The sequence below is a fragment of the Fukomys damarensis genome, unplaced genomic scaffold (assembly GCF_012274545.1).
Source record: "Fukomys damarensis isolate Sample0158 unplaced genomic scaffold, DMR_v1.0_HiC HiC_scaffold_17, whole genome shotgun sequence".
NCBI classification, from domain to species: domain Eukaryota; kingdom Metazoa; phylum Chordata; class Mammalia; order Rodentia; family Bathyergidae; genus Fukomys; species Fukomys damarensis.
The window spans coordinates 54,472,818-54,499,348 of NW_022900929.1; the positions used below are offsets into that span (position 1 = coordinate 54,472,818).

The 26,531-nt window shown below is 36.7% G+C and overlaps 1 protein-coding gene and 1 pseudogene across 3 annotated transcripts in view; one reads left to right on the top strand and one right to left on the bottom strand.

Annotated features, from left to right (window-relative positions):
- The window catches only part of Nubpl (nucleotide binding protein like), a 332,275-nt gene that overhangs the window by 19,800 nt on the left and 285,944 nt on the right, over positions 1-26,531 (top strand). For 2 of the 3 annotated variants that reach the window (XM_010633575.3, XM_010633577.3), the window contains exons 2-3: positions 15,577-15,683; positions 16,283-16,335. The gene's annotated coding sequence lies outside the window, so the exon portion shown is untranslated. Of the gene's footprint in view, positions 1-15,576; positions 15,684-16,224; positions 16,336-26,531 lie in introns of those variants that run through there. The other variant, XM_033765123.1, reaches the window with a different exon arrangement.
- The window catches only part of LOC104868721, a 51,014-nt pseudogene continuing 34,320 nt past the window's right edge, over positions 9,838-26,531 (bottom strand).

Genomic DNA, 26,531 nt, shown 5'->3' on the forward strand with positions numbered 1-26,531 from the left:
GGGAGGATGGGAAGAGAACATTAAAAAAATTTAAGATGTGGCATGTACAGTTAGCAAATACAGTGATTGTAAACATTTTATATCACAAATATGAGCTAAAACATAATAATAATGATAATAATAATAACAAAAATGGGGAAAAGAGATCTAGAGACAGAGAGGGAAGTGAGTGGGGAGGGGAAGAAGAATTTTAAAAAATCAAGGTATATTACATGTACCTACTCCCTAAGATGAATGTAAACTTCATGTGACGTACTAATAAAATAAAAAATTTTAAAGAAGGTTACATTTCTTGTATCCATTAATATTTCTACCATGCATCTTCTGTTGTGGTAGGTGAAGAACCCTGCCAATGTTTTATACAGCTTCTTTGAAAACTGGCAATTTGTATGGAGTGGTTTTGATAATGCTTCGTGAATCAGAGTCTGTAAATATCAAAGTATCTAAAATGTCCAATTTCTTGGGTAATAGTTTTCATAATACTGAAAATATAAACCTGAGAATGGTTTTGGAAAATAGCTATTACAACTGAATCATATCAGCAAATTGGTTTTTCATAAATTGAGTAAAGCAATAGAAATGACTAATGATGCAGTTTTCTCACTAAGCAAAGACATTCTAAGAATATAAAGAGAAAAGAAAATAATTGCTATTAAATACCCCAACTACCTTATGTTAATTGTACCTTCTAAGAAAGTTGAAGAATTTTTCTTTAAAGTAGAAAAGTGGTTTGCTCATCAGAAAAATACCTTAATGGTTTGCTTTGGGAATAAAAAGTGCAGTCTTTGGAACAAATACACAATACCCAGTGAAAGAGTGTGAATTCTCGAAAGAGACTGTGCGGAGGTCCTGGGACCTCAAGAAGAGAAGGAAGTTGAGGATGATCTCAAGTGAGGAATGTGTCAGGAAAAGGTTAGAAGTCCTGAGGAGAAGAAAAGGTCAATGGGATATTTTGAGAAGCAAAAATGACACAAGGGTGTAAAACTTGCTATCTAACACTCCATTTTAAGCTGTTTGCTGTGCTAATATGATGTGATGTCCCTTTTTCCTGTTAACCTACGACTCTTATGTTGGTGTTGTTCTGGAGAATCAAAGAAAAAAGCTTGTATTACCTATTTAGAATGGAGTAAGGTAGAGAAAAAAGAGCACTGGGAGGTGAGATGTGAATAAGGTGATTTATATATATATACATATATATATGTATATATATGTATGTCTATATATATGTATGTATATATATATATGTATATATATATATACATATATATATGTATGTATATAGTGCAAAGTGGACAGATGTTGGGGTTTGAGTAAACAAGAAGAAATAAAATCCCCTGGAAGATTTTCCAATACTCGTGTGTGTGTGTGGTATGTGTATGTAGGTTATGTCTGGTCTTTCTGTGTATCTGTATTTGTGTGTATGAAGGCCCGAATATGGTCTCTGTGTCTCTGTGGTGTGTGTTTTTATCCATGGAGTATATATTTGAAACTTTCTGTGTCTATGCATGTGTGTGTGTGCATGCATATGTGTGTGTGTATGTATATATATATATATATATATATACACATATACATATACATATATAGTCTATATGTATCTATAATGTATTTGACAGTGTGTATGGTGTGTGGTGTCTATGTGTGTGTGCCTGCAGTCAGTATTTATCTATGGAATAATGTGTGTGGTGTTCATATACCTGTTATTGCGTGTATGTGGGGATCTCTTTGTGTACATGCATATGAAAAAATGAATTTTAGGGGATTAAAAAAATTGCATGGCCAAACTCCAGAAAGGCACCTTACAATACTGGAGGGAGTGAGTAAAATCAAAGCAAAACTCTTTTGATCTGTATTGGTAGTAGTTCTAAATATCATTTCACATTTCCTGGGAACTTTGATTTGGTTTTAAAGTCCTTGAATATAAATTAATGGGACAGAGCTCAGGCTCAGGCGTCCCACAGTCCTCAGTTTGGTCTGACCTTTATACTAGCTCTGTGAGCTTAACCTCTTAACCACATCTTTAACTCTCTTTTCTCCAGAACCTGTGAGTTTTTATGAGTTCTAACTGAGAAAATACATATAAATTACTTAGCTCCTTTCATAGCATCCAGTAAATAAATGTTGCATAATTTTTTAACCTGTTATTTTGTTCAACTTGTTAAGGATAGTAAGAGCCTCATCTTGACCTTTTAATAGTATAAGCCACACTTCTTTGTTCCTTAAGGGACTGAATTTTGAAGTATTCCAGGGATTTCTGAAAAATCTACATGTCCATCTCCTCTGGTAAAGCTCTCAGATTCATGGTTATTTTGAGACTTTGATGGAATGCTACCCTTTGGTACAAGCAGCTTTCTGGAAGATGCTAACTTCACAAAAGTACTCTGAGCTACTTTGTGGGGAAGGGTCACAGGGACCTCAAGAAGCTAATCAGGAGTAAGCCTAGAGGGTCTACGCAGGAAATATCACCAGAGTAACCTGCTGGCCCAGGGAATCTTACCTCCAAATGATGTCTCCAAGTCAGGTGGTCTTGAGTGTGCTAAAGTGACTTTAATCAGCAATCTTCTTTCTAGGGACGTAGGCAAAAATCAGTGACATTTTGTCTTCATTTCATCTGCCTTTCTTCTTGCTGATGTAACTTCTGAAACTTAAATATTGTGTGAGTCTTCTTGCTCTTCCTTATTTTGGTGGAAAGTACTGCTATAAGGTGGAAGCAGAGAGAGTATTACTTCTTCAAATAATTTCTTCATTTTAAAGGAGGATTTAAAAATTTAATAAAGTAATTTCTGTTTAATGTCAATAAGCTAATTTCAAGTATTAAAATAATGATAAAAAACTACTTTCTCATAGCAGTCATCCCACCATGGACCTGCTCTGCCTCAATTTTAGGGTTTTTATTGGTGTATGGATGGATGACATTGGGTATATAGGGAGGTGGTAAATATTAGCCATAGACAAAAATAGAACCAGGAAGTTAGCTACCTGATCTTCTGGAAAGAAAATGGTTAGAGAGAAAAATTTAAACATTGAGTTTCACATTAAAATGAAGTGTTTGAGCCAGGCATGGTGGTACATGTCTGTAATCCCAGCACTCAGGAGGCTGAGGCAGAAGGATCGCCACTGTGAGCCTGGGCTATGTAGTGAGATCAAGGTCAGCCTGGACTACATAGTGGGACCATGTCTCAAAAAACCAAAAAGAGAGGAAAGAAAGAAAAGAAAGAAAGACAAGAGAAAGAAGCAAGCAAACGTATGAAGACAGGACAAAGATTTGTATTATTCAGTTTGGGGAGATGAAGACTGTCAGACAGTATCATCTGCATTTGTACAATTGTTGAGAAGAATGGAAAAAACATAGAGTTGGCTACCACATCCTAGAAGATGATCTTATCATAAGAAACACTCACACGGATCATACACTTATGAACCATTACTGTTTCAGTGCTATGTTTCCCATTTTCCTCTTACTAATCCATCTCTGAATTTTTTTTGGATCCACCTCTGTGCTGACCTCAGTGTCCTGATTTCTTTCCTGCTTTCTTTCCTTTTCATTCCTTCACTGCCGTAGAGAAAATACATAAAAAGACTTGGGAATCAAAACCATTCTCTAGTCTGCATTATACTTAGATTTTTCACCTCTAGACTGTAGCTTTATTAGAAATAGGCTACCTTTTAGTTCTTAATTCATTTGTAGCTGTGACCTAAGAACTGATCTTTGCAGGTTAAGTATGAGTTTTCAATCATGCTACTTCATTTTAAAAGGGATTTTTTTAAGAAACAGGTTATCTTGGGTTAGTACACAGATCCAGAAGTCAGTAAAGGTTCAGACCTACTAATTTTGCAGATTAAAGCTGGGAATTTGGCTCAGTGGTTCCGCCTCCTCCCTTGCTAAGCAAAAGGGCCTGAGTTTGATCCCAATATTGGAAAAAAAAATACTAATTTTGCAGATTAGCCTAGAGACACAGAAAGGTAAGATGAATCACCAAACTCCCATCCTATAGGTGAAGAGACTAAGATCCTTAAATATATTTAAGAACTTGTCCTAGATGCAGTTAATCTTTTAATGAAAACATTGAAGCAGAAATAATATACAGTAAAAGTACTTATTATATTGATTGCAAGGCAATATAGGATAGAAAGCAAAATCCAAACTCTGCCACTTTTATGTCTCAGTTTCTTCATTCATTAGTGTCTAACTATGACAACAAGAGTGATGTATCTTTAAAATATTCTTGGGGGAATTAAATGAGATACCATAGATAAGGTATTAGTACAATACCTAGAACAAAATATTAAATAAGTGGCAGCTAATATTAATATTGTGCCAGGTGTAACAGTGAACACTAGCAATTCCAGTAGGCTGGAGTAAGTATCTGAAAAGGGTACTTCAGGGAATATTTATTGAGTATCTATTACATACCAGATAATATTTGAGATTAGGAAAAGGAAAATAAATAATTTAAAGTAATTGTCTTTTTGAGGGGGGTACCAAGTTCCTGAGTTTGATCCCTGGTACCAAAAAAAAAGTAATTGCATTTAATGTTTACAGTTATTAAAGAGCACAATATCTGAACCAAAGAGCAGAGGAATGTTGGGGAGATTATATTCTGGGCTTTGGAAACTATATGCATAAAGACTCCTCAGCAAGATCATCTGCTTCTGCATTTCTAATAAATTTCATACTGTAGTTATATCAGGATGACATAAAACAGTTTCCATTTCTATGAGTTCTTTTCTTGAAATCATCTGACTTAATTTGAAATATGAAAAGTGAACTGAGTGAAACCACATCCCTAAAGCCACAGAAGAGAAGTTAATTCCCAAACACAGTCTGTGTATTTTCTGAGAGCTAATATCACTAGTTTAATTACTTATTGGAGGAAAATACTACTGAGATCATGTCTGAGGAGTAATAAAATAATTCAATTTTGGGCTACCTAATGGTGTTATGAGTTCTAGTACCTGTTTTTCTCTGGAGAAAATTAATCATAATCGCTAATGTATGTGTTATTTATGAATTTTATTAATTATAGAATTATGAAATATAGAATGAAGGAGAGGAAGAAGAACCAAGCTCAAATTCCTTTCTTTAAAGAGTTGATTAAGTAGTATAGGAAGGAACTCTTAGTATTAAGCCAGTGATTTTTGGCCCATCCTAAGCCAGAATTACCTGAAGATCTTTAAACAATGATGGAATGTTCATGAGCTTTAATTCATTCATCCTCTATTTAGTGGGTTTATTGCATTTGAAGCATTATTCTTGCTACTGAGGATACAGAATAAATGAAAAGGGCTATATTTTCTTGAAATTTACATTCTACAGGGAAGAGAAGGATGATAAACTAGTGTATAAATATATAAAGAAGAAACATCAGCTGGCACCACTGTGCCTCCTGTCTGCTCTTGCTCTCTTAACTGGGGCTTCCCATTTATTGGAATTTTTTGGTACATGACTTCTCAATTTCTTCCATGGTTTATAGCTTTGAGTTCTCTTCCTTAGCAGAATGTTATGGTTTAAATATGGCTTGACTGCACCCTCCTAGGGTTCATGAGGTAGAAACTTGGTTCCCAGGATGGCAAAATGAAGACATAAAGTGTGAAGTCACTGGGGGTGCTGTCCTGAGAAGGAATTGATAGAGTGCTTGTGGGACCCTGATTAGTTCCGAGAGAGGGTTGTTAAGGCTGTTATAAAAGAGCAAGCCTGGGCCCTCTCCAAGCTCTGGCTTGCTGCCTCACTTTGTGATCATTGCTTCTCTCCCTTGCTTCTACCATGAGGTAATGCAGCCAGGGAGTTCCTCACCACAGCTGGAATCTCGATGTTTGGCTTTTTGGCATCCAAAACCATCAGCTAAATAAGTTCCTTGTCCAAGTTATCTCGCCCTAGGTCTTTTGGTATAGTAATGAAAAGTGGACTAGTATACAGTTCTTGTTACAATAGAATTCTTGGAAACATAAATTTAGCTTTATTCGGGGGAATATACTGATAATCTGCTTCCAGCCTTACTGGACATGATACCACATCGAGTCTCAGATTCTGTTCATGTCTGAACAGCATTCCCAGCACTGCACGCAGGATGTACCTAAAGCAGAGACAGGGAGGAGGAGGAAGTTGGCTTACATCTTGATTATGAGAGGATTTACATTCTAGCCAGTCTCAGGGGAAACAAGGTTGGGCTTTGAAGCACAGGTGCAGAAGACCTCGTGAAGAGTCCAGATGTTAAGGTCCGTATAATTTATTTCTCTCCAACTTCAGGTGTGAGATAATCTACTGAGAGTGAATAAACACAGGATGTTGGAGAATGATGGTGGTTCAGATTTCCTATGAAAGTAATGAAGCATATAACAATTGCAGAGTGTATTAAGGATTGGAGATTAGGGACCACTTATGGGCTTGCCTGCCAGGGAAGGAGGAAATTTTTCATCATGCCAATTTTTTTTCCCTCATTGAGTTTATTGGTACATTTTAGGTATACAGTACAGTTATTCATCATTGGGATCTTGTACCTTTACATGACAGGTCTTGGTTCTCATTTTTTCCCCTTGTCCCTGCCCTCCCTTCAACCCCCTCCCCATTTACAAACACTTTATTTCTATTTTTTCATTTTCTCCTATTTTTTCTTTTCCCTTATACACTTTCCCATACTCTTTCCACTTTCCCTACACCTTTAGCCCTTTTCTTCCTATTTCACGTTGTCAATTATATCATTAGGATCTTATGTACTACTATAGTTTTTCACACCAGAGAAACTATTTGGTATTTATACATGTGACTTATTTATTTCACTTAGGAGTATATCCTCAATATGTATCCATTTTCCTATGAATGAATCTAATTTCTCATTCTTTATGGCTGAGTAATATTCCATTTTATAGAAAAACCACATCTTCTTTATCCAGTTTCCAACGGATGGGCAAATGGGCTGTTTCCAGGTTTTAGCTATTACAAACTGTGCTGCTATAAACATTGGTGCACATATATCACTGTGATATGATTCTTTTAGTTCTTTTGGAAAGATACCCAGCAGAGGGATGCCTGGGTCAAATGAAACCTCTAGTCCCAGCTCTTTGAGGTATCTCCATATTGATTTCCATAGTGGTTGCACCAGTCTGCACTCCCACCAACAATGGAGAAGGGTCCCTTTCTCCCCATAACCCGCCAATATTTGTTATTGTTTGATTTCTTGATAGCAGCCATTCTTTGTGGGGTGAGGTGGAATCTCAGTGTTGTTTTCATCTGCATTTCTCGGATGACCAGTGCATCATGCAAATTTTGAGCACTTTATATTTGCTTCCAGCTTGAGTATAGGAGCAGAAGCAGATTGTCAAATATTCTGGACTGATGGTTTTCAAGGAAATATTAAAGGAAATGAAACCAGCTCAGTTGACAGTGCTCATAGGAGACTATAAGTGTTATTGCTGGGAGTTAGGTGGAATAGGGAGTGCGTAAAGCCAGGATGAGTTTGCCAGATGGGAGAAAGGGAGAGACTGAGGGACTGATAGGCAGAGGAGTAGTGTTTGTATAAGCATAGAAAAAGTATGGGATATTGGAATTTAGTATTTTTGAGGTACAGTAATTCTGAGTGATGGCTGGGTCTCTACCACATTTCAACAGAAGGCAACAAAGCAGTCATTGGAACTGACCTCAAGAAACTTGAGTGCTGGGGACATGCATGGTGGTACATGCCAGTAAGCTCAGCTTCTTGGAAGGCTGAGGCAGGAGGATAACAAGTTCAAGACAAGTTTGGATAATTTTCTTTCTTTATTTTTTTGAGACAAAGTCTTGCTATGTAGTTCAGGCTGGTCTTGAACTCACAATGTATCCCAGGCTGGCTTTGAATTCATGGTAGTCTTTCTTTGTCAGGCTTCTGAGTGCTGGAATTACAGGTGTGCACCACCATGTGGACAAAAATAGCATGCATGTTCCTCTTCAAATCCTTTTCAGTTTTCTCCATCTTCATCATTGCCACAAAAGACATCACCTCCCTGTCTTGCGTGGATTAATATAATAGCCTCTTAACAGATGTAGCAGATCTTCAGCACACACCCCTGAGCCTTTGTCCTTACCATTTCAGTGTTTGTTGGCCAGATTTTCTTTTGCTGGAACCTACTATACTCCCCCCTTAAATTTTCTTCAGCCATAGAAGTCCACCCTGTCTATGTGTGTGACAGAGAAAAAACCAAGAAATTATCACCCCTGTGGGAACCTCCCTCCACCAAATACTGACACTATAAATATCCAGCTCTTCACACATCACGGGAATAACCAGTGGTATGTATTATAGTTCTTTTCCCAGAATTTTTCAGTGGGATTAAGTTTTAGTTTTCTATAACTGTAACTTGTCTAATAATTTGCCCTTTTTACCATTGTAAAGAGATTTATAATTATAGTATAAACAGTAAGACAATATTGACCTACAGTAAATATCTACTAAATGGGACAACTTTACCTCCACTAACAATAGAACAATATTTAACAGTAGAACAGTATAGCTGGGGATTTAGCTCAGTGGTGCTATGCCTGCCTTGCAAGCGCAAGGTACTGAGTTCAATCCCCTTACCAAAAACAAAAACAAAAACAAAAACAAAACCCCCAATAGAACAGTATTTAACAGTAATAGCATAGAGTTAACTAGCTATCTAAATATTTATGAAGCTTAGTAGTATATTAAGGTTAGAGGATGTGGGGAACTGGAGAACAAAAATTTTTTTGAAAAATTAATGAAGATGAGAATGAAGGAAGAAAAGCAAGACAGGTGATCTTATTGAGGAACAAAATATATTTATAGTGTTAGAAAGCAGTCACAGGAAAGAACAAACAAAAAAGAAAGAAAAATAGAGAGCAAAATATAAGAATAAAAGAAAGATAAGAAGGACTAAAGAAAAAAGTTAAGCAAAAAGAAAAAAGGGGAAAGCCCCCCCCAAACCTGATAAGGATAGAGAAATAATAAAAAATTAAAAAGATCGATTAAAAATTCTTTTTTTTTTTTACTTTGGTTTTTATTAGTGTTTCTTTTCTTTTCTTTTTTGTACCAGGGATAGAACTCAGGTTCTTGTGCTTGTGAGGCAGGCACCGGAACAACTGAGCTCAATCCCTGGCCCTATTTAGTGTTTCATTTTTGAAAAGTACATAGCATACCCATGACCAAAATAGTGTTCGTTAAGATTTGGCTTATCAGTTCTAAAAGCTAAATACTAGTTTTGTTTGTAGAGTGCAGAAACACAATCTTGAGAAATTTTCTCAGGTACCTTTTTATTTCGCTCATTTTGCAAAAACTTGACTGTAATGAACCTTAGATGAAGATTTCAAGTCATTACGTCAACACACATAGGCACTATTATTTGCAGATGGAAAAATGATGGCTCAAGAGAGTTAAATGATGGCAGAATAGTGAGAAAATCCTCTGGTGTTTCCCAACATGGTAGGTCAGCGTTTTGGAGCTCCTCAAATCAGTAAGGGTATTACCAAAAGCAATTCCTTCCTTGAAGAACAGGGAAGATCCTATGTCTGGTGCAATTCATTCCTGATGATGTTCGCTGTACTATATTCAGCACTATAAGCTGCACTGAAGACTCAACTCATACTCTTTCTTCAACAGGGACACAGGGGAAGACTGCCTTTTAAGTAGCTGAGTTTTCTTTGCTCTATCCAGCTCTTCATGGCAGCACAACAAGGAAACTTCTTTAGTCAATAGGTCATTACTCAATGGATTTGGGACACAATGAGACCAAGTGTTAGCCCAACATCCACTGACATAAGATGCTTGATTTCTTAGAGAAGCCAATAGTGTACTTAAAGCAGGTCCCAAAGGAAAGTTGAAAATAGGATTACTCAGCCAATGGGGACTAGCTGAGGGGCTGGAAGGTCTGCTAGCTGACTCTCCTCCTGTGTAGTAGTGGTGTACGAGATTTCTTGTCCCTGGGGATTTGGTGAGCAGAGCATCTAGAGTGTAAAAAGTGGCCATGTATATGCAGTTTTCCACAGATCTCATCTCATTTGGCCACAGAGGTGGGCACATCCTTCGCTTTTCCCTTCATTTTCACCAGCACTTCCTCAGAGAACTCATGTCTTTTCATGAAACTGGATTAATTTCCTTTCTGCAGCACCTTGTAGTATCTCTGTTAGGGCTTCCAATACATTTGACTGAATATGGCGCATGATATATAAATTAGTAAAGGTTATGCTCTCTGGATTTATGCTTTGAGAAAATATGAATGCAGCTTTGATCACTTCATTCTGGGAAGTGTTTTTTTTTTTTTTTTCTTTCTGATACCGGAGATGGAACTCGGGTCCTTCCTTTTGCGAAGCAGGCACTGGAACCACTTGGCCACTTCATTCTGGTTCAGAGCTAACACCACAGTAAAACAGGATGCTCTCCTGAAAAAAATGTTACCTTTGATTAGGGTGTCTTAACGTAGTACAGATTTTAAAAGATTCTGAGCTATTCAGCTTGCAGCAAATTGCAAAAGCAAGGACATAAGTATCTTGGGTGAACTTCATGTCTTGGTTTTTCATCCCTATCAATACTTCCAATGCTCTTTTAAAATTTACCCTTGATAAATAACATATCCATCAAATATTGAATGATGTGGAGTCTGGAGTTTCTTCTAACCCTGTAAATGTTGGTCTTTGATGAGCTCCACTGCAGATTCCTCAAGATCCATCTCCTAACAGCCTCATGGAAGCTTGTCTAAAGTTATATTTCTCCAAAATGACGTTTCTATTTTTGCATGGTACCTGTGAATAATATTTTTACCAAGCTCCACCTCCTTCTGGGACTGACACAAATGAAGTAAGGGTCTCAAGCTTGTCTTTCAAGACAGATGAGTTTTTTGAACCCAGGACCTTGCACTTGCAAGGCAGGAGGTGTTTCTCTTTTTGCAACCATTTCACATGGCCTTTTATCGGTAACTAGGTGTACACTTTTTTTTGTTGTTATAAGGACAGCGACAAGATGGTAGTAAGGCCCATCCTAATGGCCCCTTTTTAATTTAGTCACCTCATGAAAGACCTCATCTCCCCACAGTTGCAGTGGTACACTCCTGTAATTCCAGCTACTCAAGAGTCTGAGGTGGGAGAATCACAAGCTTAAGGCCAGACTGGAGAGCTTAGCAAGACCTTGCCTCAAAATGAAAAATTTAAAAAGGGGTAGGTCTCTATATCCATGATAAAGTGACTCCTTAGCACGCATAAACCCCTGAGTATAGCCCCCAACATTGGGGACAAAAAAGCAAACCCAGAAACCAAAGACCCCCATCTTCAAATAGAGTCATGTTTAGAGATACTGGGAGTTAAGGCTTCGATATGTGAATTTTAGGGGGACACAATTCAGCCTATAACATCATATACATGGCTGTAGTATAGTAACAGGTTTGGAGAAGGGAAACTGTGAAGATCCAACTGAGACTATTATGAGAGAGGATGGTGACCTTTCCAGGGTGTGGGCTGTAAGGAGAGAGCTAAGACAATTGGTTTAAGAAGCAATTTAATACATGTGCTGCCAAAGCATATAGGAGCATCCAAGAAGCATTGTAATGGAGGAGAGGTGAAATATAGGTGAGAGGGAAAGGAAAGAGATTAATCCTCAATTTTTGTTTTCTACCTCTGACTTGCTGGTTGTGCACTTTTAGAATAATGGAAAATAGGCTTTCTGCCTACCCTGCCATGGACTGTTTCTCCTCTGTCATACCTTTCTGCCATGCCACCTTGCTGTGGAGCCAGCTGGCTATGGACTAACACCTCTACAAACTGTGAGCTAAAATATACCTTTCCTCCTTAAAAAAGAAATGGAAAGGAGAAACAAATGAAGTGTAGGAGAAGGTGACAGTTTCAGTTTTATTGCTGCTGAATTTGTGATGCCTGTCAAACATCAAACAGGTGATGAGTAGGCTGTGAACTGGAGAAGAAATAAGTTTCTGTAATGATGCCCAGAGCTGTTGTCCTGTTGATCATGTTCCATAATGGACAAAGTTAATCATCCAGTCTTTGTATTTTACTTTTCATGGAAAAAATCGTGCCCCTTTTCAAAAATGTTCTGTTACCAGCATTAGACATTTAAAATTTGCTAAATTATAGCATCTCATAGTTAGTATTGCAGAATATTTCTTTAAGTAGCAATTTTCCATAGTTAGCTTTACCTGTGACTATTACAATGCACCTTAAAATTGCCTAATATCATTATCCTCCTTTTGAGAATAAAACTATAGTACTCTTTTCATTTCTTTCCTGCATGCCAAGTCTTAGTAAAGGAAGAAATCTTTCCCTGAAAATGAAATCTGTAGAAATCTGACATAGATGGTAAAAACTCTTTCCATGTCAGCACAATGTCCTGGACAGCACAGCTGTGAGGGGACCTAGTGGTGCCTTCAGTAGGAGAAAGGGTATTCATGATGGATGAGGAGCAGAAAAACAGTGTTGGGAGCAGAATGTGCTATGGCACTAGGGTTGAAGACGGTAGTGTCTTTGTCATGATGACTGGGCCCTGATCAGTTGGAGACAGGCTGGGGCTAAATCAGAGATCAATCAGGAAAGGGCTGAGTCAGTCCTGGTGAGAGACCTTGGTTTGCCTTAAGTGACCTGCCTCACATTAATTATCTCAAAGACCAAGGAAATGATGCCATCTTGCTAACAAGTAGCTGTAAGAGATTAGAATGATCAGGTTTCTTAGTTTGCCTGGGGCTGACAGGTTCCTGGAATGCGGAACTTTCGATTTGAAAACTGGGAAAGTCCCGAGGAAATTGAAACAACTTGTTCACTCTATAAAAAATTCTGATAGACTCAGGGTTCATGATCCTTCAGTGGTCCTTGAAAAAATAATTTTATCCCCAAGCAAATAAGACTGAATGTGTGACTTTATTTTAGTCTTTTTAGTAAAATAATTACTACAGTTTGGCTTATCTTTTTCATAAATTAAATGAATTTGTGTTTTTTTGTAAATTAGAACTGTTAGAGTGAATGTTTCAAATTGCCCAAGACAGTCCCAGCTTATGCCTATTTTCTCACATTATTAATATTGTTCTATTCATTTTCAAGTGTCTGGACTTGAATAACAAAATACATGACTACTCTCTAATAAAATTATCTTTTATCTTCTTAAACAGGAATACTATTCTGTGGGTCTTGGCAAAACATACCAATTTTTATTTCATAATGTTTGACAGTGTTCTTTTTATTTTATTTATTTTATTTTTGAGACAGGGTCTTGCTATGTATTTCAGGCTGGCCTTACCTTCTATGTAGCCCAGGCTGGGCTTGAACTCATAGCAATCTTGCCTCAGCCTTCTGAGTGCTGGGATTACAGGAGTGTGCCACCACACTCAGCAACAGTGTTCTTTTTAAAAATGATTCATTATTTATCCTTTGAAATAAATAAAAATTTAAAGATTAAAACATGTTCTCTTCAGAAATACTTGATTATAGTTTCACCTTTGCAATAAAAATTTCTTATATACACATATATCCCCCAGCATCTCACTCATATTTAACCATTTCATTATTTTGCAAAATTATTATGGAATCTAAAATTTTATTTCTAATTAGATAAGTGTACAAAACATTTTATAAGCAAGAAAATTACAAGTTAAAAGGGGAATATTATAAAAGAGCAAAGAGCCAAAGCAAATTAAGTGAAGGGTGGAGGGAGAATTATCCAATTAAGATTATTTAAAGGGCTGGGGATTTAGCTCAGTGGTTCCACTGCCTGCTTTGCAAGCGTAAGATCCCAAATTCGATCTCTGGTACATAAAAAAAAAATTATTTAGAGATGCACTCATTACTCAAATATGTCAGGTAGTTTGGTGAAAACTACATTTTTCTGAACAGAAAATTAACTATGTAGCACACATTTAAATAATTATTAGAGTATAAGACATTAATACACAAAGACTATAGAGTGTCATAGCTAAAAATATATCACTTCTTGAATTATTAGACATCCATTTGGATATACTTCATATTTATTTACAATGAAATTTTATGTTCATCTCTACATGTGTGATCCGTGTCTGAGAACACTCTTACATGATTTTTCCATTTTAAAGAATGTTATTGACCACTAGAGGGAGAAACAACAAAAGCTTTGAAAATTTTGATAAATCTGAAAGAATAGTTAAATGCCAGCGTGAAATGTACTAATTATAGTGAAATATGGATTTCAGGAAGGAATTTGTAGATACAGTTGGCTTTTGGAGAATTATTGATTCTATCGGAATCTGTAGAAATAATGTAAGAGAAGATGATGTCACTTTCTAAAAAGGTGAGGAACAACATGTCCTATGGTTGTTTAGATAAATTATAGTTTTAACCTGTGTTTGTATCCAAAGAGTAAGTACAAAAAATGAACCTATCTAATAAGAATGAATGATGAAAGGATTAAATGCTCTAGACATAAACATGGAAAAAGTGTCAGTAAGGGAAAAATACTAACATAATAAAAAAACAATATCCTTGTGTGTTGCATTAAATGCATTTGACAATTAATACTAAAAATTATAAATATGTAGGTTTGCTAAAACGTGACTAAAATTCTATCTAGCTGGAGGCCTCTTTACCATAAACCAGTCAGTATGTGAATCTATCAAGAAATAATTATCTGAATTCTATTGCTTAGTTAGAAAATGTCTTTATACTATTGTTGTTTACAAAAACACTGACTTATTTAGTCATAAGGAAAACATATTAATTCAACAAATAAATGTTGAAAATATGTTCAGTAGAAAGTACTCAAAAGACTCAAGACTGAGTTGGGCATGAATATTTTCTTCAAGAAGGAATAGCTTTATAGGCTAACAAACCTATTCATTAAAGTCTATAAAACAAAGAAGATGTAAATCTTACCATTACAAAAGGATGTCCAGGGTACCATATGCATTGTTAAGGAAAAATTATTTCTAGTTTGATGCTTTTGTGGGAGATGTTCAGGGGTTAGGGGCATGAGGACAGTAAGAACCAAAGAAGTCTTCATGAAAGATACAGCATTTAAGCAAGGCCTAAAGACATTTAGGATTTAGAAATATGGCAGCCACAGGAAAAGCACCCCAAGTGCAGAGACCAGAATGAACAGAAACATGGCAGTAAAAAGCCCTGCTGGACACATGCAGATGCAGTCATGGTCCAGGGGCCCAGCTGCTGTTCAAAGTGGCAGTAGAACTTGGCACCCTCCATATGGCACTGATTTTATGGGCTTGAAGAATGCCAGAGCTATGGGATCTTGGAGACTTCCACCCAGATTTCAGAAAAAGCCCTGGGATGACAGGCAGTGAATCCTAAGAGGGCAGTTTGTGAAGCTATGAGAATGAAGCCAGAAATGCCTAGGAAACCCCAGGAACTTGGTGAAGCCAGGGATGTGGAATGTCTGAGAAAAGCTATAGTTAGTGAGTAACCTACCCAAAGAGAGAGGCCATTAGGGCTACAACCAGCGTTGTTGTAGGGGCAGGACCATGCAAGCCTTTTGGAGTTCATGTCTTGCCACAACTTGCCCTGAGTGCTGGACACAGAGCTATGCTTGCCATGCTGGGTTTCAATCTTGCTTTGATCACATTCTTTTTTATGTTTTGTTTTGTTTTTTGTTTGTTTTTTTGAGACAGGATCTTGCTATGTGGTGCAGTCTGGCCCTGAGCTCACTGTGTGGTCCTGGCTGACTCAAATTCGGAACGATCCTCCTGCCTCAGACTCCCCAGTGCTGGGATTATAGGTATGCACCACTGTGCCTGACTGTCTTGACTCTTGAAAAAGAATTTGGGCTTGGACTTTTCACTAATACCAGAACTGTTAAGAGTACAGAGACTGTTAGAGATTGACTAAATGCATTTTGCAAAAAAGATGAACATGAGTCTTTTGGGGGGTTAGTGGTGAATGTTTACAGTTTAATCTAAGATGGCTCCCAAGGCCTTATGTGTTTAGAGGGTGACTTGATTATGGGAGCGTTATAGCTGACTTATTGTTAGGAAGTGGGATCTGGTAGGAAAAGGTAGGTCACTGGCAGTGTGACCTCCTTTGTCTCCAGGGTCCCTCCTTGTCTCCTCCTTTTTCTCTGCTTCCTGGATGTAATGACACGAGCAGCTTTCCCGCAGCAGACCCTATTACTGTGTTTCTCTGTATACTGTCTTATACCTGGCCAACTATGGGTTGGATCCTCTTACAATCAGAGCCAAAATAAAGCTCTCCTCTTTAAATTGTGGGTGTTGGATATTTTGTCTCAGTGATAAGAAGATGACTAAGATACTCCCTTTGTTTTCCTTTGTGTTGACCTCTCTTGTATCCTGTACAATGGACTTCCTCCATGGTTGCAAGTGGAGAAGTTGACCAGTAAGGAGCAGTAAAGTTATGTTGGTCTAATATCAGAGGTAAGAGAAAACTTCCCATTTTGTTCATAGACATATGTCCAGCCTGGGGAGGGACAGTAGTGCACCAAGGCTATGTCATGTGCTCATCCAAGGTGGGAGAGAGGCAGGACAGTGGTGTTTACTAACCTCATCAAGATTACTGGAAAAGAGAAGGACGATTTCTCAAAGAAAAAGTAGGTGTTGATACCGTAATAGGTGGATTGGCTGAAACAACACTTGTCTACGACCATTTTTTACTACTAAAATGTTTCTGTTGTTCTAATTTACCTTTCTTTGAGGTTGAAGATTTTCCTTTTCATAAACTTTAAAAATTATTTCTGTTTTAAAAATTTCAACTTTTAAGATATGATTCATGCACAAATAACCAGAAAAAATGTCTGTACTTGACAAATGGGGCAGCTGAGCATTCTCCTTATTTGAAACGTGATCTCAATTTTGTGCTTATAATCTAACATTGTATACCTGGAAATCTCAACCACAGGTGGGAGAAAAAAATATATTCTTTGTGATATCTGTGTAGACATATTCTAAAGATCTTAAAAATAGTGAGAACAGAAGCAATGGTAGTAGACACAAGTTTAATAAATAAGTGTGCTTGAGTCATGTAATATATTTAATGTGAAGAAGTTAAAAATATAGTAGATTATCTCTTTTGGAAGCTAACTGAATTGATTTTAGTATATTACCTTGTGAGAAAGCTTTGTTAGCTATTCCACTAGCAGATTGGCATTATGGGTTGTTCCTGAAGACTGAATTATTCAAAATAAGATTTAAAAAGCACGGTCAGGATTTAAACTTTAGACTAAGGCTTAAACGTTTTTTTTTTTTTTTCTTTTAAGGAGCCTTGAGGCTCTTTTGGTAAACAATTTAAATATTGTATGACTCTTTAATGTACTAAATATTAACTCAGCTTGTGTTTATGGCCATCGTTTCATTTGTTGTTATGGTTCACATGGGACTCTGATTTTGGAGAAGGGGAGGGGCTTCAGATTTTCTGATTCTTTATTTGTAGGTGTCAGCGTAAGGGTAGCTGTGAAGTATTGTATGAGGCACAGGGTGAGAAATTAGGTCCTTGTTGTACACCACAGTATCCCTCCAAATTGAATGTAAATGCCTTACAAAAGAGTGGATATTAAGACCTAAAAACAAGGGAAATGTTGATCAGACCATGTACCCAGATTATTAAATCAGTTTGATTCCTCTTTTTCCTTCCAGGAAATAAACAATAAAGCTAAAAGAAAGTCTTTTCTCTGCCTTTCCAATTTTCTGCTGTGTCTGGATGCTCCAAATACCTGCAGTCCTGTACCATAGTGTACCAGCAGTGGCTGAGACAGAGCTTATTTACTTGTTTGTCTGTTTATTTATTTTCAATACTTAGAGTATAAATGAAAGAACAGGTAAAAATCCCAGAGACTTATTGGTTTATTGATAAATGTTAATTGCAATTGGATTTATACAACAAAAACATATTCAAAGAAGTTTACAAATTTGTCATTTGGGCAATTCCTTTTTAAAATGTTTTTTTTTTTTTTTTTTTTTTTTTTTTTTTTTTTTTTTTTTTTTTTTTTTTTTTTTTTTTTTTTTTTTTTTTTTTTTTTTTGTATTGGGGATTGAACTTGGGACCTTGAACTTGCAAAGCAGGTGGTAGAACCACTGAGCTAAATCCCCAGCTGTTTTATTGTTTTTTGAGAGGTTTTCACTATGTTGCCCAGGCTACTCCTCTTGCCTCAGCCTTCCAAGTTGAAACTATAAGCATATGCCACCACACCCAGCTTTCAACTCCATTTTATATGGTAGCTGGAGAAAGTGATGCTTACCTTCCAGAAGATGCCTTGGGTCCTATTAAGAGTCATATGCAGTTTAAAGCATCCTTGATAGTCATGTGATTTTATGCATCTCCTCTTTGCTTATGTTTTCTCAACTGCTTATAATTCCATATTTTAGTCCTTTGGGTTTAATGTGAATTTATGTTCTCTTGGAAGTATTTCTCTCTCTCTTTGGTACTGTGGATCAAACTTGAGACATTGCATTTGAGAGGCAGGCAGTGGAAACACTGAGCTAAATCCCTGGTCCTTGGAAGTGTTTTTTGATTATTCACATTTCATCACGACTTAGGTGCTCCCTGTCTATACATTCAGGATATTTGTGCATAGTCATATAATTAAACCCTAATGTATTTTTTTTCCTACCTTTGTATCCCACTATAATTTCAGGGCAAGCTGCAATTATATATGGTTCATCTTTGGAACATTATAGTCTATCGAAATACCTGGCCTAGTGGGTACAGAGTATTTGTTGATAAGTGAATTGAAGTTTAACATAGGGGTCCTTTCAGCTCCCTACTTGTTTCCCTTCTTCTGTTTTGTAGTACCCTTCTCTACATCACCCAGTCTTGTCATTTTTATGCTTTCATCCATTTTCTCCTGGCTTAATGGTGGTTCCTATTGCCAGCTCTTACTGAGTTTGGGAATAGTTTACTTATGTCATAAACTGCGAACCTCTGGAGAATAAAGAGTCAATCATCCACTCAAAAGTGTTGAATTCTTCAGTGATTAGCAACGCATTAGCTATTTACTTAGATTTGAAAATGCATTTCTTTTCCTTCTTTTCTTCCCTCCCTCTTCCCCTGCCTCCCTCCTCCTCCTTCTTCTCTACCCACCCACTTGCTGGAAATTGAATGCAGAGCTTTGTACATGCTACACCAGTGTTCTACCTCTAAGTCATACCCCAAACCTGAAATATGTAATTATTTTATTTATTATGCAAAATTGGGGTTCTATGGCATTAGGGCTTTTTGTCAGGGCTGGGGATTTAGCTCATTGGTGCTATACTCGCAAGTGTAAGTCCCTGAGTTCAAGCCCTGGTACTGCAAAAAAAAAAAAAAAAAAAAAAAAAAAACAAAATTTATTGAATACTTATTTCTGGACATTCAGGTCATTTTTAGTTTTCCTTTTTATAAACAACTCCATGGTGAACATTCTGGGCATAAATCTGCACATTTAAAATTTTAAGATTATTTATGTACTTTTATTATTCTGGTTTATTAGTACATGTGTGTAGCACACAGTATTTACATTCCTTGTGGGAAGTTTACACATATATGTAACACATTTTGATTTCTATTTTTTAATTGAGTTTATAGGTACAATCTAGGTATACAGTACATTGACATTCATTACTGGGATCCTGTACCTTCACATGACAGGTCTTGGTTCTCATTTTTTCCCCTTGTTCCTGCCCTCCCTTCACCCCCTTCTCCCCTCCCCATTTACAAACACTTTATTTCCATTTTTTTCTTTTCCTCATATTTTTTCTTTTCCCTTATTCCCTTTCTCCTACCCTTCCCACTTTCCCTACACCTTTAGCCCTTTCTTCCTATTTCACACTATTAAATATCCCATCAGGATCTTGTGTACTATTATAGTTTTTCACACCAGAGAAACTATTTGGTATTTACATATATGTGACTTATTTATTTAACTTAAGAGTATATCTTCAATATGTATCCATTTTCCTATGACTGACTCTAATTTCTCATTCTTTATGGCTGAGTAGTATTCCATTTTATAGAAAAACCACATCTTCTTTATCCAGTTTCCAACGGATGGGCAAATGGGCTGTTCCCAAGTTTTAGCTATTACAGTCTGTGCTGCTATAAACATAGGTGTGCATATATCACTGTGATATGATTCTTTTAGTTCTTTTGGAAAAATACCCAGCAGAGGGATGGCTGGGTCAAATGGAACCTCTAATCCCAGCTCTTTGAGGTATCTCCATATTGATTTCCATAGTGATTGCACCAGTCTGCACTCCCACCAACAATGGAGAAGGGTTCCTTTCTCCCCACAACCCGCCAACATTTGTTATTGTTTGATTTCTTGATAGCAGCCATTCTTTGTGGGGTGAGGTAGAATCTCATTGTTTTCATCTGCATCTCTCAAATGACCAGTGATGTGGAAAATTTTTTTCATATATTTACTTGCTGCTTTTACTTCTTTGTCTGAGAAATGTCTGTTCATTTCAGATGCCCATTTTTGAATTGGGTCTTTATGTTTGGTGGGGCTGATTGTTTTGAGTTCTTTATATATTCTAGATAATGTCCTTTGTCTGAGGAGCAGCTGGTAAAAATTTTTTCCCACAAATGACCAGTGATGTGGAAAATTTTTTTCATATATTTACTTGCTGCTTTTACTTCTTTGTCTGAGAAATGTCTGTTCATTTCAGATGCCCATTTTTGAATTGGGTCTTTATGTTTGGTGGGGCTGATTGTTTTGAGTTCTTTATATATTCTAGATAATGTCCTTTGTCTGAGGAGCAGCTGGTAAAAATTTTTTCCCACATTGTAGGTTGTCTCTTTTAGAGCAGGTGGCAGCACCACTGAGCTAAATCCCGGGCCCCCATCTGATCTTTTGGTACAGGTAATAAAGACAACTTCTAGAAATGTTATACCATTCATTCATTCATTCATTTATCAAGTATCTATTAAGGCTTGATAGTGTGCTAGGTACTCTGTGGAATCTAGAATTATAGTGGAGAATAATATACTCAAGATCTTTGCCCTCAGGGAATTTATACTGTACTGAAGGAGACAGATATCAAGCAAGTAAGAGTATACAGATAACAGAAGGATGGATTGCTATTGGTGTTCTGAAGAAATGCAGTGCCTTACTTTTGGTCCAGTGATGAGGAAAAGCTTTTGCTGTGAGAACTCATTTATCTGAAATCTGAGATACTGAGAAGGCACAAGACATGGAAGTAGAGAGGATTGTCTGCTGGAGGAGGAGAGTGGCAAGAAATGAAATTGAGAAGGTAGATAGGGGCTAGGGACCAAACCATGATTCTCTGTTAGGATAACTATTAAAGTCAACTATTCAGGACAACATGTTCATAGTATTAGCAGATCAATGCTTTATCACTTTTAGTGACTGCTTGCTTTTCCATACATATCTCTATGTGATGTTTCCCTTAGCTCCAAAGAATGCCCCCACTGGTAGAATCTGGGGCACTATGGTTGGTAGGCATTTCACTGCCTCTGAGGTCACATTTCATATAGGGTGGCCTACATTTCCCACAATACAGGGTTTCTTAGATTTTTTTCCCCCCTCTTCCAGTAATGCCTAAAGATCCACAAAAATATTGTGACTATACATAACCATTATGCATGCATTGACCATAGTTCATTTACTTTCCTCTTCTATTAAGGTTAATGAAAGGTGCAAAGCCATGATTTTTTTGGTATTAATTATATATCTCCAATAGCAATAGAGTGAGTTAATATGATTTTAAATATTTAACTTGGATATTTTTGCCCCAATTCCGTACTCTGTATCTCTAGTATATGTGTATATATATATATATATATATATATATATGATTTTATATATTAATAGATTATATAAGGAATGATAAAAATCTGATGTGTTTAAATTAAAAATTTATTAGAGTAAAAGACACATGCCCATTAACCTCCCTCAAAATATTCCTCTTTAATTTGAATAGAGTTATCCTGTCATTCTTGCCACTTTCTGAAGCGGTTTTGGAAGTTCTCTTTCATGAGTTTCTTTATGAGGTGTGATAAAAATAAACTATAAAATCATTATGGAAATCACTTTGGAGATTTCTCAAAAAACTAAAAATACAAATTCCATTCAACTCAACTATTCTCCTAGGTATTTTGCCAAAAGAGCTAAAGGTATCATATCGCAGTGATACATGCATAATGTATATAGCAGTACAATTCATAATAGCTAATTCCTGGAAGCAGCCTATATATGCACCAACAGATGAATGGATAAAGAAAGTGTGGTATTTGTACATAATAGTATAATGCCTAGCTATAAAGAGGGATAAATTTGATACATTTGTAGGAAATTGTGTATAGATGGAAAACATAAAGTCCAGTGAAATAAATCCGAACACAGTCTTAAATACCATATAGTTTCTCTCATTTGAGTGATGCAAAATATAAATAAAGAGCAAAATAAAAAAACTGATGAAAGGAAATGGATAGATCTTTTGCAAATGAGAAGGGGATCAAGAATCTGAGGTGGGGAGAGGAGCAAGGTAAAAGGGTCATAAAAATTTTAAGATGCATCATGTATATGTTCACACTATCTTCAATGAATGTAATCTTTATATGTTATGACATGAACTAAAAATAGCAATAGTACTGATAATGATAATGAGCATCAGGAAAGGAGATGTAGAGATGGAGGGAGAGGAGAAGGTGGGGAGAAGTGGGATTAAAAAACCCCCAAATATGTTCAGTACATCTGCCCACTACTTAAGATGAATGTAAACATCACATGCTCCAAATATGAAAAAAAGCTATGATGATTTTAAAAAAATACATATGGTAAATGCTGCTGTTGAGTGCCATACAACAGAAAGGCAGGCTTGCAAAAACATTATCATCTTATTTATCAGATCTGGAACCATACAAATCCTTGGTCTTCTCCAAAGATAAAATAACCATGAAATGATTCAGGACCTTGAGGCAGCCATGATGGCACAGCTAAAGACACTAATGAAAGAGGAATTCCAGAACTGCTTCGGAAAATGACAAGAACAGTGGGATAAGTGTGTTCAAGGTGAGGTGGGAAAGCTCCACGAAACAAAGCAGCCAATGTGGTGGTACACACCTATAATCCCAGCACTTGGGAGGCCAAGACAGGAAGAGGAGCACTGCGAGTCTGAAGCCAGCCTGGGCTATATAGTGAGTTCAAGGCCAGTCTGAATTGCAAAGCAAGATCCTGTCTCAGAACAACAAAACAACAACAACAACAACATCCCAACAAAAAACAAAACTAAAACACAACAACAAAGTGAAGGGAGTATTTTAAGGGTGGTTAATGTCTGTCTTTTGGTGTTTTTTTGGTACTAGGGATCGAATTTGAGACCTTGTGCTTGTGAGGCAGGCGGCAGAACTACTGAGCTATATCCCCAGCCTGTTTTTTACTGAAATAAATTTTTAAAAATGTAAACATTCACCATATTTTGTGACCACATGTCTATTATATTTGCATTTTATATAATTAAATACTACATATAGTTATAGATACATAAAGACATATATAGACAATGACAGTAATCTTTGTATAGAGAATCAAGAAGGAATTAATTTCCAAAAAGGTTTATAGTTATATTAGAGATGCATATTGACATTCAACAGCAGGAGCTGTTGCAAAGTCTAAATCCTTGGCTTTGATTAGTTTATGTTTATGCTATGAATCAGATACTTTATTCAGTTTTCAGATTTATTTTTGAGTATTGTACACTGATGTTTACTGAATGCATTCAGATTTATCCATATTTAAAAATGAAGGGCTTATTGTTTATTCTGTTTGGGTCTAGATTTTACTTATTTCTTTCCCATCAAGAAGAAAATGATCTTTTATTAGAATTCAAGCCTTTTCAGGATTACTCTGAAATTAAACAAGATTACAGAAAGCATTCTTTCAATTCTTTGTCCAAAAGAAGCAGTTTTATTAGATACTGTTCTGATCATTACGTTGACAAAATATATTATGATAATCAATCAAAACTGTCTTGCATACAATCAAATAAAATCAATAAATACTTACTGAGTGTCTACAGTGTTCCAGGATCTGGGTAGTCACTGTGAGGGCAATGGAGAAGTGTAGTATGTAATTCAGTTTGGCTTATAGCTGAACAGGGGAGACAAACATAGGGATGGGAGGAGACCTAGGGCATTGACAGCTATGGGGCACCTGTTACAGCCATAATTGTGCTAGGTGCTTCCTCCTAAATTCTCTCATCATAGCTGAGCTCATTATAATCCCCCCAGTTCTCCAGTATTTTCTTCCCTTCTCTCTATCCAGTGTTCCAACTTTCAGGTCCTTCTCAGTTCCTGACACCCTTTCTCACCAAATCTGACATCTACCATCACCAAATTCTGTTCCTGGAGCCCACCAGTGGCCTCCCAAATGGTCTCATTACTTCTGTTCTCTTTCTTATTAGCTCATCCTTCTTCCATATTTGGGTAGAGTAAACTGTCTTAAATGCAAATCTGATTAGATTATTTGTACTGTTTTGGGATACAGGCAGCAGAGCTCATTAAAGATAATGTAAGCAAAGCCAGGCACAGTAATGCATAACTGTAGTTCTAGTTACTCAAGAGGCCACAGTAGGAGGATTGCTTTAGCCCAGAAGCTTTAGAGTTTGAAGCCAGGCTGGACATAGCAAGAACCTATCTCTTTTAAAAAAAGTGTAAAAGAAGGGTAATTTATCATGACTGCAGCAGTGATTGTTGGATACCAAGAGCAGGATGTAACTGGGCCAGATGAACAGACGGATTTAAATTATAGTTTTTTATATATCTTGTTTAGTTTCTCTTTCCATGTTTACTTTGTTTCTTTACTGCAGCTCAGCCTTTTTTCTTTCTGGTCTATGTGGCAGAAAATGACAGCCAACCTGGCCTGAACTCTCACAGCTTCCATTCTGAATTCCTCAGAAAATGTCTCATTTGACCAGGGTGGGTTGGGGACCATCTCTGGATCAATCGCTGTTAGCACAGGTTTACCTGGTAAGGACAAAGTTATTGAAATCCTACTGTCAGAGGGGAGGAGGAGCAGTTCTCAGAAAAAGGTTTGCTAGACAGAAGAATCAACAGGTATTTCTTGGAAAAGCTGATGGAAGAATATGATTGATTTAAGGGTTAAAAAAACTAAGGTTGTAAAGATGACAATTTGGGGCCAAACTTTCAAGAATATGTGAAGCTAAAGAATTTGAGCTGTATGCTCTACACATTGAAGAGTTATTGCAGCATTTTAAAGAAAAGTGATAAGATTAAACACTATTTAGGATAATTAATCTGGAAGTGGAGTAGACAGATTTGAATGGGGAGAAACTGGAGCAGAGTCCGCTGCGGAAGAAATTGTAGGAATCAGATGCAATGATTAGTAATGTGAGTAAAAATATCAGGGAGGACACAAATTATTTTGATATAGTGATGAGTTCTTGTTTTTGATATTTGTGAAATTTTTATGATGGAACGCAATGAAAAACAAATTGTAGTTCATAGGCTGGATTCATGTAGTTCTGACAACTCTATCATGTTTCTTACAGTTTCAAATTTTCTTTTCTCTGGTAGATAAAACCTTAGTTTTTTTTAAAACCCCTCTTTGCACTTATCTTACCATGTATTGAGAAGATATTAAAAGTAGAAATGAAGCTGCAAAACTTGGGAGACTGGTTAGGCACAGAGATGAGATTGACAAGTCAACAATGAATTGTTTTCATTAAAAATTGGAGTTTCTGGCCAGGTGTGGTGGCACATGCCTATAATCCCGGCACTTGGGAGGCTGACGCAGGAAGATTGCTGTGAGTTCCTTGCCAGACTGGGCTACATAGTGTGTGAGTTCAAGGCCATCCTGAATTACATAGTGAGACCCTATCTCAAAATAAAAAAAGTGTTTCTGTAAAAAGGGAAAAAGGCCAATATTATTAACTCAGAGTACTAGTGAGCCATTTAAAGGAAGCTTTATTAACTTTCCATTTGACCTTCAGTGTAAAGTTTATTTTAATATTTATCACATTGCATCCTTTTTGTATGTCCATGTGGCCAACTTCCCTAGGGCAGACTCTCTTGCTTATTAATCTTTACATCCATGTTGCTCTGAACAATTCTTGATTTGTCGTAAGTGTCCAACAAATGTTGAACATCTTACATTTGATTATAGGCTTTTGGTGGTAAAGCTTATGCTTTACCTTATAATGTGCTTGGAAGAGGAAATTGAACAAAAATTACTAATATATATACTTCCAGCCTTTCCCCTCTCCTAATTATTTTCTATTTTTATAATAATAGAAGGGACCAGTAAGAACATGAGAGAAGGTGCTGTTCCCTTTCCTGGCTGCCATGAACTAAGCATCTTTGCTCCACTGTGCCCTTCTGCTGTGATGTTTCTGTCTTGGAGCCAATTGATCATGAACGGAATCCCCTGAAACCCTAAGAGAAAAAGTTGTCATTAAACACGCAGCCATTTTAGTTCATCTATGTATTAGTGAAAAAATAATTTTGTATAATTAATCTTCCGAGTATGATTGAAATATTGGTTGCTTAAAGTCCTAACATTTTAGGGCTGGGAATTTAGCTCAGTGCTTCTGCTGCCTGCCTCGCAAGTGTAAGGTCCTGAGTTTGACCTCTGGTACCAAAAAAAAAAAAAAAAAAAAAT